We start from the raw sequence: 20,489 nt of genomic DNA on the forward strand, positions 1-20,489 counted from the left end.
GAATGTCGAGTGAATCCCCTCTGCTGTTGAAGCAAATGGAGACGATGTTGTTGATTGTCATATTCTTTAACCAATCAGATGTCGAGATTGCCATGGTGGGCGTGTCCTTTGACGCGCCGGCACCTTCTAGCTGGCCTAGCTGCCTACGTCAGCATTGTTCATGTGGCGTGATCGGAGGGCCAGTTAGCTAACTGAAGTAAAACTAGCTAGCACGTAACGTAGCATCATCCAAGATGTATTTAAACTTTCTTTCGTGATGTTTAGATTTTTAAATGTAGTGCTTTAGATTTATTTTTTTCTCTGTGGGGAAGCCTGTTGAATCCTGATTGTATTATTTGTGTTTTACGACATTTTTGCTTGCTTGGTGGTCGTATGAGTAAATGTGACTGGTTGTTGTTAGTTTGTTCTTATTTATTTGGTAATGGCATTGATTTGGGCTATGCGATGTCTATGTGTGATGCAGCATCCTGTAATACCGCGTAATAGTGGTACATCCTTGATGGTTTCAGTCACCATGTATTCATGTCTCTGCGATTAGTGTATTGTAACTCTCATAGGTGTTGAGCCTCGTGTTAAATCACTTTCTTCCACTCGATAAAGGTCACTGTCACTGTGAATGTGGGGTGGTTACGTCGAATGACAACAGCCTGTAGCCCCTAGTGTCACGGTGAGGTTATTCGAAGGCGGTTTAATTGCGGGAGGATAGTACTGAAGGCCTAGGTGTAAAATACACGGCCTGCCACTGCCCACACACCAACACACCTCCTCCACACACCCTCACACCTCCACACACCAATACACATACAAAAAAAGATCCCCCCCATAACTTGAACCGACTGTTGGGGCGAGTGCCGTTAGCGAGCAGCACCTGTGAAGGCCGGCACGGCACGCGAGGCGGTGGGTGGCCAACACCACGCCCGGCCGCCTTTGTCTCCCCGGTGGTAATGTTTACAAAACCGCACCAAGTACTCATTTGAGGCTGAGTCGACCGAGGAGAGGCCTAGGATTGGTTCAGGTAATCGTCACTGGGTGTTGCCCGTGAGCGGGAATCGAACTCGGGTGGCCGGGTTCGTAGTGCAGTGCACTCATCGCTACACTACCGCACACCAATACACCTCCACACCAATACACCTCCACACATCCACAAACCTTCACACACCAATACACCCACACACCAATACACCTCCACACATCCCCAAACCTTCACACACCAATACACCCACACACCAATACACCTCCACACATCCACAAACCTTCACACACCAATACACCCACACACCAATACACCTCCACACATCCCCAAACCTTCACACACCGATACACCCACACACCAATACACCTCCACACATCCATAAACCTTCACACACCAATACACCCACACACCAATACACCTCCACACATCCCCAAACCTTCACACACCAATACAACAACAACAACCGCCATTCACCACTAAGTGGCTGTGACGTCACCACGACGCTTGTGCCAGGCTATGTGCACCCTGAGGCCACGTGAAGTGTCGAACGCCCGCTGGCAGGAGGTCACGGAGCAGACCCAGGTGCCACGGGTCGACTGACTGAGATGACTGGCTGGTGCACCACCTGTGCCCCCTACTGTGCCAACCCGCTGTGCTTTAGCCACCCAGCGCTCCGCTCGTTGTTGTGAGCGTCGCTCCTCCGCCCTCCGTTGTTGTTGGAGGGCGACTACCTCCAACTGCCCAGTAGCGTCCTTCACGAGCCTCCTCCACAGAGGCCGATCTTGACACCGCTGGTACCAGTCATCGGCAAGTCCACTCAGCTCCACGTCCTCCTGTACCACATCACTCCATCTCTTCTCTAGCCCGTGCCGCGCCCGTTGAGCCCCCTCGATCCGGCCGAACAAAAGCTGTTTCGGCATGCGGTGGCTGGGCATGCGGGCTACATGACCCAGCCATCGCAGCCTTGCCCGCTGGAGGAGCTCACCGATAGGACCTTGCCCAGATCTTTCAAGGATTTGTGAGCTCCTTACATAATCCAGTCTGGTTAAACCCAGGATGGACCGTAGGCAGGCCAGCCTAAATGTTTCTAACCGGCGAAGATGTTCCATTAGGGGGGTCCACGTTTCGCAAGCGTAGAGAAGGGAGGGAATGACCGTGGCCGAGAAGACCTATACACCCACACTCCCACACACACCCATACAAACGCATTCGACCGTGACAGGTATGTACATCTCATCATGTTCTTTGGCTGAAGATTTGGTCTGGGGTGAGAATGCGGTGTCCTGGCTCGGCACACGAGGCTGTATCCCCGTGTCCCCCGAGGACAGGGTTTGTCCCCAGCGTGTCAAACCGCAGGGGACACAGAGATCTGTAAAATTCATCATCGTCGTCATCAATCGTCGCGTGCGGAGGCCAGATCACGGTTGTGAATTTCCAATTGTCGACACACGAATCAACATCATTCCACCGATAGTCATCCGCCTCCTGATCACTCTTCTATCGCTACTACCACAGTTACCATGTTGAGGTCCCGGGTCTGCCAACACCACGCCCAACAGCCTTCGCTTCCCCAGTGAAAATGTTTACACGCTGCAACAGGTACTCATTTGAAGCCGAGTCGACCTAGGGGAGGTCCAGGACCGGTTCAGATAATTGTAACCGTCACTGGTGTTGGCCGTGAGCGGGAATCGAACCCGGGTCGCAAGGTTCGTAGCACAGCAGCGCGATAATCGCTACACTACTGCTCCCCTACATACACTCATATACCAATACTCGCCATTCGCCACTAAGTGATGGTGACGTCACCACGGCGCCTGTGCCAGGCCAGGTGCACTTTGAGGCCACGTGAAGTGTTTTTTGGCTCGCTGACAGGGGTCACGGGACAGACCTAGCAGGTGGCAAGGGTTAGCTGACTGAGATGACTGGTCGATGCTCCAGCTGTACTCCCTACTGTGCCAAAGTTGCTGCATTGGTCCTCGCTAACAGCACTTGCTCCAAAAGTCTGTTATGGCTATAGGGTAGTCTTTGCGTGGCCTTAAAATGAGTAGTATACAATAGGCGACGCTTTGGATAACGGTCCTTTATGGCGTATATAAAGAGAGGCCAAAAGAGAGACTGGATATGATGAGGGATGGAGACATCACTTTCTGTTTACACCGTTTCCTGCATGACTTGCAACTGCTGCTCCACCCGTGGTGTGCCACGGGGAGGGCAGAGGAGTCCAGGGGATTGTACGGGAGAAAGTGGAAGGCAGAAGCGAGGGAAGGGAAGATGGAGTCGACGAAAAATACGAAGAGACAGAACGGGAAGTAGGGGGGGAAGACGGTGGGAAGGCGAGTGGAGAAACGGGAGCCAAGGGTCAGGAGAGACGAGGAGGAGAGAGAGGCTGCATCAGGGCCTCCACGCTGCTGCTACTGCACGGAGCGGAGTCTGTTTTCACAGCGGGTGGTGACGGGGAGCGGGTTCAGAACGGGGATACTCGAGCCGGTTTAGGCAAACACATGCGCAGGTTTTTTTTTCAACAGGCATGTGAACACGTACCCCGAAATGTGCTGGTGGTGTTTGTTAGGGCACTTCGGTGGTGGCGAGAGGTTCATTGCCTCGCCTGGTATACAGGAGATCATGGGTTCGATCCTTACCCTGACACCGGAGTTTGCGTGTGTCTCTCTCCCCGTGGTCGCGTGGATTTTACTCCGGTTTTCCCCCTCCACATTTAGAATCAACATCGCGCGTTTAGAGTGATTTGGCTGCAATAAATGTCCACATCATGATGATAAGCCACTTCGTTTAACGATAATTTGTGATAGCCAGGTCGCTGCTGACAAATATCTATTATAGTTCAGAGGGCCTTTAACCTCTATTGTTGAGGAGGCAGCTGCTGCTTTTGTTCCGAGAAAGCTCTCCGTCTTCCCAGGACATTAAAAGGTGGCGGGGTTTTTTAACGTAAAAAAAACCCGCCACTTTTTTCAAATGTTCTTGTTGTGAGTTTCACACCTGATGATGATTGCTTGTGTTGCAGTCGAAACGTCGTGAGAATTTTGTTTTATATATGTTTATTTATTTTATTGTTTCCCTTCCACGTGACTTTACCGAAAGAACCAAGAATATGAATCCCTGCAGTCACGAAAGCTTTAAATCACCATTTAAATAAAAATAATACAGGATGCTTAATTTTTTTTTTACACTTACATGGCACTATCATTTTCAATGGAAAAAGAACGGATAATACACTGTAAACATGATAACAAATGTATGTTAATAGCTTCAAAAAGTCAAAGAGTCTCCCACTTGTTCACCATCGTTGTCAACACGTGGCCTGGAACCTTCTCCAGGTGATCTCCAGAGCCTGGAAGGCAGCAGCACATTTCTTGTGCGATTGTTGCAAATTCTCAGAAGTGTTAAAACATTTTTCGAAGCGCCCTCAATATTACCAGTTAAGGCCCCACTTGTCCCCCTAGTGACAATGTTTACACACCGCACGAGGTACACTCATTTGAGGCCGAGTCGACCTAGAGGAGGGCCAGGACCAGTTCAGAAAATCGTCACTGGTGTTGGTGGCTGTGAGCGGGGAATCGAACTCGGATCGTCCCGTGTCGTAGCTCAGTGACGCTAACCACTACAAAAGCCACCGCTCGCCACACACTCACCGCACACACTCACCTCGCACCACTCTACAGAACAGGAGATCATAGAAACTCCACGCAAAAAAGGTGCCTGTGCCGGGAATCGAACCTAGGACCTTCTTGTCGTGAGACATGAGCGCTGCCACTGATGCACCACTCAAGGAAAACGCCATTTAGCAATGACCAAATAACTCGGAGGCCAATCCGCGTCCTATTTCCCCACACCCGTCCCTCCACGTAAAGTATTTTTTTTTAACACGTCCCATGCGCCACTCGGCCATCTAGGACTGCATATATAATCAGCAGCAACGGTTCAACAACACCAGCAGAGCTCAGCGCACGTCTCTGTTAACTGGTCGCATTCCACATTATCGTGGCGGGGCCAAGTCCATCCCAACGATCATCGTTGTTAACTGTCCGCAAAGTGGTACCAAGCTTATGTTATTAGCCCAAGCAAAATGATGATGTGTGCAGTTACTGCCGCTGTGATGGTGATGCGTGCGGTGATACTGTGGTAATGATGCTAAGTGTAATGATGATGCTGTGTGGTGGTGATGCTGTGTGGTGATGATGCTGTGTGGTGATGATGCTATGGTGGTGATGATGCTAAGTGTGGTGATGATGCTATGGTGGTGATGACGCTAAGTGTGGTGATGATGCTGTGTGGTGATGATGCTGTGTGGTGCTGATGCTGTGTGGTGATGATGCTGTGTGGTGGTGATGCTGTGTGGTGATGATGCTGTGTGGTGGTGATGCTGTGTGGTGGTGATGCTGTGTGGTGGTGATGCTGTGTGGTGATGATGATGCTGTGTGGTGATGATGCTGTGTGGTGGTGATGCTGTGTGGTGGTGATGATGCTGTGTGGTGATGATGCTGTGTGGTGGTGATGATGCTGTGTGGTGATGATGCTGTGTGGTGGTGACGCTGTGTGGTGGTGATGCTGTGGGGTGGTGACGCTGTGTGGTGATGATGCTGTGTGGTGATGATGCTATGGTGGTCATGCTGTGTGGTGATGATGCTGTGTGGTGATGATGCTATGGTGGTGATGCTGTGTGGTGATGATGCTGTGTGGTGATGTTGTTGTGTGGTGATGATGCTGTGTGGTGGTGATGCTGTGTGGTGGTGATGCTGTGTGGTGGTGATGCTGTGTGGTGACGCTGTGTGGTGGTGATGCTATGGTGGTGATGCTGTGTGGTGATGATGCTGTGTGGTGATGATGCTAAGTGTGGTGATGATGCTGTGTGGTCATGATGCTGTGTGGTGATGATGCTGTGTGGTGATGATGCTGTGTGGTGATGACGCTGTGTGGTGATGATGCTATAGTGGTGATGATGCTGTGTGGTGACGATGCTAAGTGTGGTGATGATGCTGTGTGGTGGTGATGCTGTGTGGTGGTGATGCTGTGTGGTGATGATGCTGTGTGGTGATGATGCTAAGTGTGGTGATGATGCTGTGTGGTGGTGATGCTGTGTGGTGGTGATGCTGTGTGGTGATGATGCTGTGTGGTGATGATGCTGTGTGGTGATGATGCTGTGTGGTGGTGATGCTGTGTGGTGGTGATGCTGTGTGATGATGATGCTGTGTGGTGGTGATGCTGTGTGGTGATGATGCTATGGTGGTGATGTTGTTGTGTGGTGGTGATGCTGTGTGGTGATGATGCTGTGTGGTGGTGATGCTGAGTGGTGATGATGCTGTGTGGTGATGATGCTGTGTGAGAAAAAATAGAGAGAAGAGGAAGTGACCCGGGAGAGCAACAGAGCGAAGGGAGGATGGAGGGAGAGAGTGAGGAGGGAGTGGGAGGGAGTGAGGAGGGAGAGAGAGAGTGGGAGGGAGTGGGAGGGAGAGAGAGAGTGGGAGGGAGTGGGAGGGAGAGAGAGAGTGGGAGGGAGTGGGAGGGAGAGAGGGAGGGAGTGGGAGGGAGAGAGGGAGTGGGAGGGAGTAGGAGGGAGTGGGAGGGAGAGGGAGTGGGAGAGAGAGAGTGGGAGGGAGTGGGAGGGAGAGTGGGAGGGAGAGAGAGAGGGAGTGGGAGGAGACAACGGAGAGGGAGGTGTGAGGAGAGGGGAGGGAGTGGGGGGAGAAGGCGGGGGCGGGTGCCCCGGTGCCCCCCCTCCCTCCCCCATGTCACGGTGACACAGAACCTACTCTCCCTCCCACCCTCCCACTGTCCCCCTCCCCCATCCCCTTACTTCATCACCAGCGTGTCACCTCTGTCACCTCATCTCGCAGTCATGTCCATCGTACACTCTATAACCTAATTAACTCCGTCACCTCCTCATTCACTCCGTCACCTCCTCATTCACTCCATCACCTCCTCATTCACTCCATCACCTCATCAATCGCTCCATTAATTTGGGCATACACTCCATTACGTCATAAAATCATATAGCCACGCAGATTCGCACAGAGCCATACACTACAGTACAGTATGCGCAAGCCAGCTTACGCAAAAGACATATACCAAGAACGTATGTTTTACACATCCCATCAGCCGAAACGGCTCTATGGGAGTGCATCGTATTCATACCAGTAGCACTGGTTCAGGACGACACAATCAGTGTCTCATCAGCAGAATCAGTCTCCCTTGAACCAATGCTGGCGATCTGCCCACGTGTTATCGAGAAGGGGGCCCTCTCTCTTAGATATGGGTCCTAGTGGGAGAACACACAACGCACAAAACTCACAAGACCCAGCGTGACGTGCCTGGTGACGATGCGGCTCACGTCACCAAGACCCTCCCGCCATAACCTCCCGTCCAGCGGCACAAGTGGTAAAGGTCTCCCCTCCCCTCCCCCCGAGCAATTACGTTCGGCGTTCATTCGATTTAGTTGAGGCAGCGGAACCGATCATCGGAAAAGTAATCGATTATTTTTGGGAATCGGATCAAATCCTTGCTCTAGAACAAGACCCATTGTTACATCTGCTCAAAATCAAAACAATGAACCGTTATTGCAATTTGTAACGCGTGCGATGTTTCGCGGGCATAAAACGTTGGTTTCCGATTTAACATGTAAATCGTGAAGCTTGCCAACTTTTCTCGGGCCTGGTTTGTACATATACAGTGGTGTATACAGTATCTGTAAGTAATACACGATGTAGCCCCAAGACTTTCTGGATGATTCGGGATCCAATCAAAGAAACCCGTGACAGCTCTATGTCCCTTCGAGAACATTAATATAGAACAACAAAAATCACTTTTGAGGAAGGTCAGCGTCTCGATGAGCTGTGACTTCTTGTCCCGTTGTCTGTTGAAAGCTCTATAACAGATAGGTGAAAGCCCTCCCCGTAGAGGTTATCAATTCTAGATTTGAGGCTTTCGTGACTGCAAGGATCCATACTCTTTGGTATGGATCCTTGCAGTCACGAAAGCTTCAAATCTAGAATTAATAAAGAACTCACTGCTGTCAGCCACGAGCGTCTGTCTGCGTGTATATTAGGGGTTAGAGGACTATCGATTTAAAACCATTGTATTCACACACACACAGGTGCCCCGTGTAGCCTTTCGTGCTCTGTTGGGGCGAGTATTGGAAGCCAGCACCTGTTGATGCCGGCCAGCACCTGTTGAGGCCGCCCAGCACCTGTTGAGGCCAGCCAGCACCTGTTGAGGCCGGCCAGCACCTGTTGAGGCCGACCAGCACCTGTTGAGGCCAGCCAGCACCTGTTGAGGCCGGGCAGCACCTGTTGAGGCCGGCCAGCACCTGTTGAGGTTGGCCAGCACCTGTTGAGGCCGGCCAGCACCTGTTGAGGCCGACCAGCACCTGTTGAGGTCGGCCAGCACCTGTTGAGTCCGGCCAGTACCTGTTGAGGGCGGCCAGCACCTGTTGAGGCCGGCCAGCACCTGTTGAGGCCGGGCAGCACCTGTTGAGGTCGGCCAGCACCACGCCTTGGCCACATTTGTCTCCTCAGTACGAACTTTTATTCAGACGCACCAGCTACTCATTTAAGGCTGGGACGACCTTGGAGCGACCCAGGACCGGTTATGGTGGTGGCCGTGAGCGGGGATTTAACTCAGGTGACCGGGTTCGTAGCACGATGCGCTACAATACCGCTCCTCCCACACACGCAAGACACGGACAATGACACACACACAAACTTATGGGGGACACAGTGTCACGGTGACATGCGCACAGACACACACAACGATGGGAACATGGTGTCAGTGACCCACACACACATACACAAATATCCCCCGTGTAGCCTTTTACAGACTGTTGGGACAAGTGCTGTTCGCGAGTAGCACCTAATTAAGGCCGGAACGGCGCACGAGGGGGTGGGTGGCCAACGCCACGCCCGGCCGCCTTTGTCTCCCTAGTGGCGATGTTTTCACATCGCACCAGTTACTCATTTGAGGCTGAGTCGACCTAGGGGAGATCCAGGACCGGCTCAGATAATCGTCACCGGTGTTGGCCGTGAGCGGGAATTAAACTCTGCGCGCTAACCGCTCCACTACCGCTCACACACTCCAGGGGACACAATGTCACTGTGACACTCACACTCACACACACACCACACACACAGTGACACGCTGATGAGGACACGGTGTCAGTGACATACACAAGGACTCGCACACATACGCTTATCATAAGGACACAATGTCGCGGTGACACACACGTAGACATACATACACCGACACACACTCCCAAGGTACACAATGTCACTGTGAAACACAAAAAGACAAAGATCCCCCGTGTAGCCTTAACAGACTGTAGGGGCAAGTGCTGTTAGCGAGCACCTATGAAAGCCGGCACGGCGCACGAGGGGGTGGGTGGCCAGCACCACACCCGGCCGCCTTTGTCTCCCTAGTGACGATGTTTACACACCGCACCAGTTACTCATTTGAAGCTGAGTCGACCTAGGAGAGGCCCAGGACCGGTTCAGATATTCGTTACTGCTGTTGGCCGTGAGCGGGAATCGAACCCGGGTCGCCAGGTTCATAGCGCAGCGCAGCGCGCTAACCGCTGCACTACCGCTCCCCACAACTGACTGTGACACACACACACAGACATACATACACACACTAACTGACACACTGGTCGGGCCACAATGCCACGGTGACACACACTCATTGGACATAATGGCAGTGACACATACACGCAGACTCAAAGGGACACCAATGTCACCGTGACACAAAGACAAAGACCCCCCGTACAGCCTTCACAGACTGCTGGGGTCAAGTGCTGAGAGCGAACACCTATAAAGGCTGGCAGGGCACACGAGAGGGTGCGTGGCCAACACCACGCACAGTGCTCATGTTTAAGGCTAAGTCGACCTGGGGGAGGCCCAGGACCGGTTCAAATGTTCGTCATTGTTATATTGGTCACGAACGAAACTCGAACTCGGGTTGCCGGGGTTTGTGGCGCAGTGCGCTTTGCCACGACACCACCACTGTGGCAAAACAACAACAGCCGCCACTCGCCACCAAGTGGCGGTGACATCACCACGGTGCTTGTACCAGTCTAGGTGCACTTTAAGGACAACGCACTGGGAGTGTGACACAAAAAAATACAAAGATCCCCAGTGTAGCCTTAAAAGACTGTTGGGGCAAGTGCTGTTAACGAGCACCTATGGGAGTGTGACGCACACAGTGACACACACTCATAGGGACACCACACAGTGACACACACTCATAGTGACACCACACAGGAACACACAGTGACACCACACTCATAGTGATACCACACAGGAACACACAGTGACACACACTTATAGTGACACCACACAGGAACACACAGGAACACACAGTGACACCACACTCATAGTGATACCACACAGGAACACACAGGAACACACAGTGACACACACTCATAGGGACACCACACAGGAACACACAGTGACACACACTCATAGGGACACCACACAGGAACACACAGGAACACACAGTGACACCACACAGTGACACATACTCATAGTGACACCACACAGTGACACACACTCATAGTGACACCACAAAGGAACACACAGTGACACACACTCAGAGTGACATCACACAGGAACACACAGTGACACACTCATAGTGACACCAAACAGGAACACACAGTGACACACACTCATAGTGACACCACACAGGAACACACAGTGACACCACACAGGAACACACAGTGACACACAGTGACACCACACAGGAACACACAGTGACACACACTCAGAGGGACACCACACAGGAACACACAGTGACACACAGTGACACACAGTGACACACTCATAGTGACACCACACAGGAACACACAGGAACACACAGTGACACACACTCAGAGTGACACCACACAAGAACACACAGGAACACACAGGAACACACACTCATAGTGATACCACACAGGAACACACAGGAACACACAGTGACACACACTCATAGTGACACCACACAGGAACACACAGTGACACACACTCAGAGTGACACCACACAGGAACACACAGTGACACACACTCAGAGTGACACCACACAGGAACACACAGGAACACACAGTGACACACAGTGACACAGACTCATAGTGACACCACACAGGAACACACAGGAACACACAGTGATACACACTCATAGTGACACCACACAGGAACACACAGGAACACACAGTGACACACACTCATAGGGACACCACACAGGAACACACAGGAACACACAGTGACACACACTCATAGGGACACCACACAGGAACACACAGAAACACACAGTGACACACACTCATAGTGACACCACACAGGAACACACAGGAACACACAGTGACACACACTCATAGTGACACCACACAGGAACACACAGTGACACCACACAGGAACACACAGTGACACACAGTGACACCACACAGGAACACACAGTGACACACACTCAGAGGGACACCACACAGGAACACACAGTGACACAAAGTGACACACAGTGACACACTCATAGTGACACCACACAGGAACACACAGGAACACACAGTGACACACACTCAGAGTGACACCACACAAGAACACACAGGAACACACAGGAACACACACTCATAGTGACACCACACAGGAACACACAGGAACACACAGTGACACACACTCATAGTGACACCACACAGGAACACACAGTGACACACACTCAGAGTGACACCACACAGGAACACACAGTGACACACACTCAGAGTGACACCACACAGGAACACACAGGAACACACAGTGACACACAGTGACACAGACTCATAGTGACACCACACAGGAACACACAGGAACACACAGTGACACACACTCATAGTGACACCACACAGGAACACACAGGAACACACAGTGACACACACTCATAGGGACACCACACAGGAACACACAGGAACACACAGTGACACACACTCATAGGGACACCACACAGGAACACACAGAAACACACAGTGACACACACTCATAGTGACACCACACAGGAACACACAGGAACACACAGTGACACACACTCAGAGTGACACCACACAGGAACACACAGGAACACACAGTGACACACACTCATTGGGATACCACACAGGAACACACAGTGACACACAGTGACACACAGTGACACACACTCATAGTGACACCACACAGGAACACACAGTGACACACAGTGACACACACTCAGAGTGACATCACACAGGAACACATAGTGACACACAGTGACACACACTCAGAGTGACATCACACAGGAACACATAGTGACACCACACAGCACCACACAGGAACCCACAGTGACACACACTCATAGGGACACCACACAGTGACACCACACAGTGACACCACACAGTGACACCACACAGTGACACCACACAGTGACACCACACAGTGACACCACACAGTGACACCACACAGTGACACCACACAGTGACACCACACAGTGACACCACACAGTGACACCACACAGTGACACCACACAGTGACACCACACAGTGACACCACACAGTGACACCACACAGTGACACCACACAGTGACACCACACAGTGACACCACACAGTGACACCACACAGTGACACCACACAGTGACACCACACAGTGACACCACACAGTGACACCACACAGTGACACCACACAGTGACACCACACAGTGACACCACACAGTGACACCACACAGTGACACCACACAGTGACACCACACAGTGACACCACACAGTGACACCACACAGTGACACCACACAGTGACACCACACAGTGACACCACACAGTGACACCACACAGTGACACCACACAGTGACACCACACAGTGACACCACACAGTGACACCACACAGTGACACCACACAGTGACACCACACAGTGACACCACACAGTGACACCACACAGTGACACCACACAGTGACACCACACAGTGACACCACACAGTGACACCACACAGTGACACCACACAGTGACACCACACAGTGACACCACACAGTGACACCACACAGTGACACCACACAGTGACACCACACAGTGACACCACACAGTGACACCACACAGTGACACCACACAGTGACACCACACAGTGACACCACACAGTGACACCACACAGTGACACCACACAGTGACACCACACAGTGACACCACACAGTGACACCACACAGTGACACCACACAGTGACACCACACAGTGACACCACACAGTGACACCACACAGTGACACCACACAGTGACACCACACAGTGACACCACACAGTGACACCACACAGTGACACCACACAGTGACACCACACAGTGACACCACACAGTGACACCACACAGTGACACCACACAGTGACACCACACAGTGACACCACACAGTGACACCACACAGTGACACCACACAGTGACACCACACAGTGACACCACACAGTGACACCACACAGTGACACCACACAGTGACACCACACAGTGACACCACACAGTGACACCACACAGTGACACCACACAGTGACACCACACAGTGACACCACACAGTGACACCACACAGTGACACCACACAGTGACACCACACAGTGACACCACACAGTGACACCACACAGTGACACCACACAGTGACACCACACAGTGACACCACACAGTGACACCACACAGTGACACCACACAGTGACACCACACAGTGACACCACACAGTGACACCACACAGTGACACCACACAGTGACACCACACAGTGACACCACACAGTGACACCACACAGTGACACCACACAGTGACACCACACAGTGACACCACACAGTGACACCACACAGTGACACCACACAGTGACACCACACAGTGACACCACACAGTGACACCACACAGTGACACCACACAGTGACACCACACAGTGACACCACACAGTGACACCACACAGTGACACCACACAGTGACACCACACAGTGACACCACACAGTGACACCACACAGTGACACCACACAGTGACACCACACAGTGACACCACACAGTGACACCACACAGTGACACCACACAGTGACACCACACAGTGACACCACACAGTGACACCACACAGTGACACCACACAGTGACACCACACAGTGACACCACACAGTGACACCACACAGTGACACCACACAGTGACACCACACAGTGACACCACACAGTGACACCACACAGTGACACCACACAGTGACACCACACAGTGACACCACACAGTGACACCACACAGTGACACCACACAGTGACACCACACAGTGACACCACACAGTGACACCACACAGTGACACCACACAGTGACACCACACAGTGACACCACACAGTGACACCACACAGTGACACCACACAGTGACACCACACAGTGACACCACACAGTGACACCACACAGTGACACCACACAGTGACACCACACAGTGACACCACACAGTGACACCACACAGTGACACCACACAGTGACACCACACAGTGACACCACACAGTGACACCACACAGTGACACCACACAGTGACACCACACAGTGACACCACACAGTGACACCACACAGTGACACCACACAGTGACACCACACAGTGACACCACACAGTGACACCACACAGTGACACCACACAGTGACACCACACAGTGACACCACACAGTGACACCACACAGTGACACCACACAGTGACACACACACAGTGACACACACACAGTGACACACACACAGTGACACACACAGTGACACCACACAGTGACACACACAGTGACACCACACAGTGACACACACACAGTGACACACACACAGTGACACACACACAGTGACACACACACAGTGACACACACACAGTGACACACACACAGTGACACCACACACAGTGACACCACACACTGACACACACACAGTGACACCACACAGTGACACACACACAGTGACACACACACAGTGACACTCACAGTGACACTCACAGTGACACTCACAGTGACACACACTCATAGTGACACCACACAGGAACACACAGTGACACACTCTCATAGTGACACCACACAGGAACACACAGTGACACACTCTCATAGTGACACCACACAGTGACACACAGTGACACACACTCATAGTGACACCACACAGTGACACACACACTCAGAGGGACACACACACTCAGAGGGACACACACACTCAGAGGGACACACACACTCAGAGGGACACACACACTCAGAGGGACACACACACTCAGAGGGACACACACACTCAGAGGGACACACACACTCAGAGGGACACACACACTCAGAGGGACACACACACTCAGAGGGACACACACACTCAGAGGGACACACACACAGGACAAAGATCCCCCATATAGCCTTAACAGACTATAGGGGCAAGTGCTGTTAGCGAGCAGCACCTATGAAGGCCGGAACGGTACACGAGGGGGTGGGTGGCCAGCACCACGCCCGACCGCCTTTGTCTCCCCAGTGGCAATGTTTTTATCCACCAGGTACTCATTTGAGGCTGAGTCGATCTAGGGGAGGCCCAGGACCGGTTCAGATAATCATCACTGGTTGTTGGCCGTTAGCGGGAATCGAACCCGGGTCGCCAGGTTCATAGCACAGCGCGCTCACCGCTACACTACCGCTCCCCACACCACACAGGAACACACAGTGACACACACTCATAGGGACACCACACAGGAACACACAGGAACACACACTCATAGTGACACCACACAGGAACACACAGGAACACACAGTGACACACACTCATAGGGACACCACACAGGAACACACAGGAACACATGACACTGTGACACACTCACACCGTGGCAGAGTGACACACACAGTGACACACAGGAACACAATGACACTGTGACACACACACACACTCACCGTGGCAATGACACACACAGTGACACACAGTGACACACACAGTGACACACAGGAACACAATGACACCGTGACAGACACACACTCACCGTGGCAGTGACACACAGGGACACCACACAGGAACACACAGGAACACAATGACACTGTGACACACACCGTGGCAGAGTGACACACACAGTGACACACAGGAACACAATGACACAGTGACACACACAGTGACACACACTCATAGGGACACCACACAGGAACACACAGGAACACACACACACAGTCACACACAGTCACACACACAGGAACACAATGACACTGTGACACACTCACACCGTGGCAGTGACACACACAGTGACACACAGTGACACACACAGTGACACACAGGAACACAATGACACTGTGACACACACTCACCGTGGCAATGACACACACAGTGACACACAGTGACACACACAGTGACACACAGGAACACAATGACACCGTGACAGACACACACTCACCGTGGCAGTGACACACAGGGACACACACAGTGACACACAGGGACACAATGACACTGTGACACACACCGTGGCAGAGTGACACACACAGTGACACACAGGGACACACAGTGACACAATAACACTGTGACACACACACACCGTGGCAGAGTGACACACACAGTGACACACAGTGACACACAGGAACACAATGACACCGTGACACACACACCGTGTCAGAGTGACACACAGTGACACACAGTGACACAATGACACTGTGACACACACACACACACCGTGGCAGTGACACACACAGTGACACACAATGACACACACAGTGACACACAGGGACACAATGACACTGTGACACACACACCGTGGCAGTGACACACACACACAATGGCCCACACACGCACGCGCACAGCTACACGAACACATCCCGTACCTTAACCCCAAACGGGTGGAGGGCGAACTCGACTGAACTCGCACCCATCCCTTTCCACGCCCCCCCCACCCCCCGTACTATCGCACAGCCTAATTGCATCTTAATTGATGCTTCTAATGACCAGCACGGGAGCTGCTCCAGAGGGCATCAGGAGGCACGCGCGAGGGCTGTTTCACGGAAACCAACAGAATCCTCACATTGTTTTTGCCATCGTATTTGCGTCCCCTTTTTTTTGCCAGCGTCTCCTTACATATATAACGCAGCTGCGGATAATGGCAATTTTTTTTTGTAAAAAAAAAGTCTGAATATTTAAGTTACGTTTTATATGTTGACATTTATACTGTTACGATTTCCGACGAAGGTTTTTTTTAAAGGGTTAAATTGATCACAGCTAAAATAATTATTGGGTCATCGCATACAAGTCCAAGTGTGTCGTACACCCCTCCTCCACCCGACACAATCGAATAAATAAATAGCGTTGTCACGTGAACAAACACTGACGATTAATTGTTTGTCCCACGTGTTATTTACACCTGTCGGGTAGAGGAGGGTGCGACGACACACACGCATTGCCATTCTTTTCACGTGGCGATCCGACTCAAACATTCATCCACAGTGTTATCAAATCATGCATGTGCTATGCTATGGGGGCTATTGCCCGAAACGTCGCCTATTAATATATTCCTCCCCCCCCCCTCCACTTTACGACCACGTTGTAATTGACGAGCGTGTTGAGTACGGATGTTTTATTAACATAAATCACAATTATTGGTCGTGACAGGCCAAGCGGCGAATGCTCAAAGGCTCTAACGCATGAGCTCTGCCTGCCCGTCCGTCCGTCCGCCCGCCCGCCAGAGTAACGTGGAAGAGCCGCGGCATCTTTCGTGAATTAGCTTCAATCCGAACCAAAAAAAACACCCGTCAGTATGCGGCTGCCTTTCTTATCGTGGACTTTACCCTCGAGAGAAAATTAGCCATTTGATTTACAACAAACAAACAAACAAAAACGCGTTCACAGGACTTGGGAGGGAGGCACACACGACGCGACAGCAAAAAACAGCAGCGCTACAAAGTGCCAACCCTTGCTGCATGCAACGCGCTCACAGACTCCAGACGTGCGCGTGTTTTTTTCTTCCTTGCTATTTCAATCTGAGTGTACCTTGATAGGCAATGGTCGGTTCGTCTGCACACCCCCCACCACCACCACCCCCATGTGTGTCTGTTTGAGTTATTGCGAGCTCGCACGTGAAGACAGACCCCGGCGAAGTTGTTAACCTGCAGCTCCTGAAGACCTCATTCTTGTTTACAGTTTAACTTGACGAAGTTTCGTTCGAAATGAGACTTCTTTAAAGCCATCGGCGGTCAGGGATCTCGTAAACCATCGACAAACACACGTGTGCTTGTGTGTATCATTATGGGAGCGGTGATGCAGTGGTGAGCGCACCACGCTACGAACCCGGCGACCCGAATTTCATTCCCGCTCAAAACTAATAACAGCCGCGAACATTTGGACCTGTCGTGGACCTCCCCTCGCTCGACTCGGCCTTAAATCAGCCGTCGCCACCTCTCACGATCCTCCACCCATGGCACCCGCGCAGGAGCCGATTGTATCGCTCCATCTCCCCGAATATTCGGCAGGAAAAGAACTGTAATGTCTTAGAATAAAACTATGAACACTCTCATACATGGTGGTAATCAGTACCACCTACAACCAGTAGTGCATAACTTAAGGGATACATTTGTAGACTCCCATTTCAAATACACTCTTTAGTATAATACGATCTATGAATGGGGGGGGGGGGGTGTGTTCGATTCCCGGTCACGGCAGAGAAATCACTTGAACTTTTTTGACATATGAACCTTATGGCGAGACCCCGGGGTCCCATAAGCCCCCGGCTACCGCATAAACATTATATTATATATAATGTAAACATATTATAATGTAAACAAACACTTTGCTCTCTTTCACCAATGGGTTTTGAAGGATGGTGGCCAGTGTTGTCTTGTTAAACGATGCCGAAAACTACTTACCTGCAGTACCTCTATTTAAATACACTATCGAAAACGTAATTTACACCCCTCGTGTTTCCCAGTGTGGATGTGTGAACACACTTTGTAAACAGTACATCAAATAGTGCGCGTGTTCAATGCGCTGTTCATATTGTAACGAGCGTTTACACCAATGTTACTCTACGGAGCAGTGGGTCGCCGCTCCTCTTATCCGCATTGATACGAGCGGTACGTGGGGACTATGGCTTAACCGCAAAAACAAACCTATCTGCACAGATGCATACGGACAAGAGAAGTGTTATCAAACGGGAGGAATTAACGGTGCAACGCATCTCATCTGTTAAATATCTGCAGATTGTCATCGATTGATCCTGGCTGCAGACATTGGTAGTTCACAAATAATAATAAAGATAAGAGGGCAGATTCGCCGTATTATTATGCATACCGTGGTGACAAATAAAAATGACTTCAGTCGTGTAGGCAGTTTGAGCAGCTTTGGATAAGCCTTGTTATGATCCTGCCCATACCCGAGCATGGAGCGCATTCGCTTGTTCAGCTCTTGTGCGCCTTCATCCTCGCAGCTGCGCTTGGAGGACATCGCAACAGAAACGACCCGCGCCAGGTGGATCGCGGCGTTGATGTGCGTGGTGGGACCGAGTCGGCATAAATAAATTAATAACGAATTTTGACTTCCGTTTATTCGTGACCACAGAGTCATATAGAGGATGCGCAACGATGTTGCATCCTCTACGTGTCAGCTTAAACTTAGATTTAAAGTGGTACTGTTTAGTACAATATGCGCGGAGCGGTGGCGCAATGGTTAGCGCATTGCACTGCGAGCCTCGGAAACCTGAGTTCGATTTCCCCCCTTGTCCACGGCTATCATCAGTGGCGAGTGATCTCAAAACCAGTCCTGACCTCGTCTCTCCTTCCGACCCCCCTTCAACAACCCGCACTGACCAGCGTGGTGAAGTATGGTCAAACAACGCCCCATGTCCAACACGGTGTGGGGTGGTCTTCATCCAGAGCTGTAAACTTTAATAATCTGATAGTAAATTGTTGTCCTTGTTTTTAGCATTAAACTTGAATCATCATAAGCCATGGTTAATCCACTGCTGGATGAATACCTCCCGAAGCCCGTCACCATACGATAATCCACCTAACCGCCTGCACACAAGCTGATTTCATCACTCCATCTCCTCGGTTGGACGCCCAATATATTGACTTACTACAAACATACACGCTGACGTTTCGGGCAATGGCCCTTCTCCAGGACACAGAGAGATTTCGTCTATAACGCAACGCGATAACGGGTTGGAGGGGGAGGGGGGGGGGGTTACTCACGGATAGAAGAGGTGGAAGGTTGACGATGCGGGCGAGGGTGGGAAAGAGGTTGGTGGGTGTCAGGCTTATAAATGTGCACGCGCGCGTGTGTCGTTGGGTTGAGGGTGGTGAGAGAGTTGCGACAGGAGGCACAGCGCGTGCGGCCACGGGGAGTGGAGTGGCGTGGGGGGGTGTTTTTTATGAATGAACCAGCAGGTGAGCGGGGTTCAACAGCTGACCGCGCGGGCCCCCCCCCCCCCTTCTATACTGGGGCCCTAGCCCCGTCCCTGACAGCGAGCGACCGCTCGTAATTGGCTGGAGCGGCGAGGTGCGCGCGCACGTGCGGGGCTGACCAATTGAGGGGTCGCGAGTTGGGGGGGGGGGGAATCGTTGCCCCGCCCATCGTATTAGCGATGCCCCCCATGACCCCGCCTCCTGGCACGCCCCTCCCCTCTCTTCCTCGC

General features: G+C 51.7%; 1 protein-coding gene across 5 annotated transcripts in view; it reads right to left on the minus strand.

Moving 5' to 3' along the window:
* Positions 1-20,277, minus strand: part of LOC116954637 (thyroid hormone receptor beta-like) — a 57,540-nt gene extending 37,263 nt beyond the window's left edge. Inside the window, exons 1-2 of one of the 5 annotated variants that reach the window (XM_076052460.1) lie at positions 20,047-20,272; positions 8,132-8,431 (exon numbers count right to left, since the gene is read on the minus strand). The gene's annotated coding sequence lies outside the window, so the exon portion shown is untranslated. Of the gene's footprint in view, positions 1-8,131; positions 8,432-20,046 lie in introns of those variants that run through there. The other 4 variants (XM_076052463.1, XM_076052461.1, XM_032975309.2 and 1 more) reach the window with 4 other exon arrangements.
* Positions 20,278-20,489: the final 212 nt, after the last annotated feature.

The sequence above is a fragment of the Petromyzon marinus genome, chromosome 56 (assembly GCF_048934315.1).
Source record: "Petromyzon marinus isolate PM22_M1 ecotype Great Lakes invasive population chromosome 56, UKy_Petmar_22M1.pri1.0, whole genome shotgun sequence".
Lineage (NCBI taxonomy): Eukaryota > Metazoa > Chordata > Hyperoartia > Petromyzontiformes > Petromyzontidae > Petromyzon > Petromyzon marinus.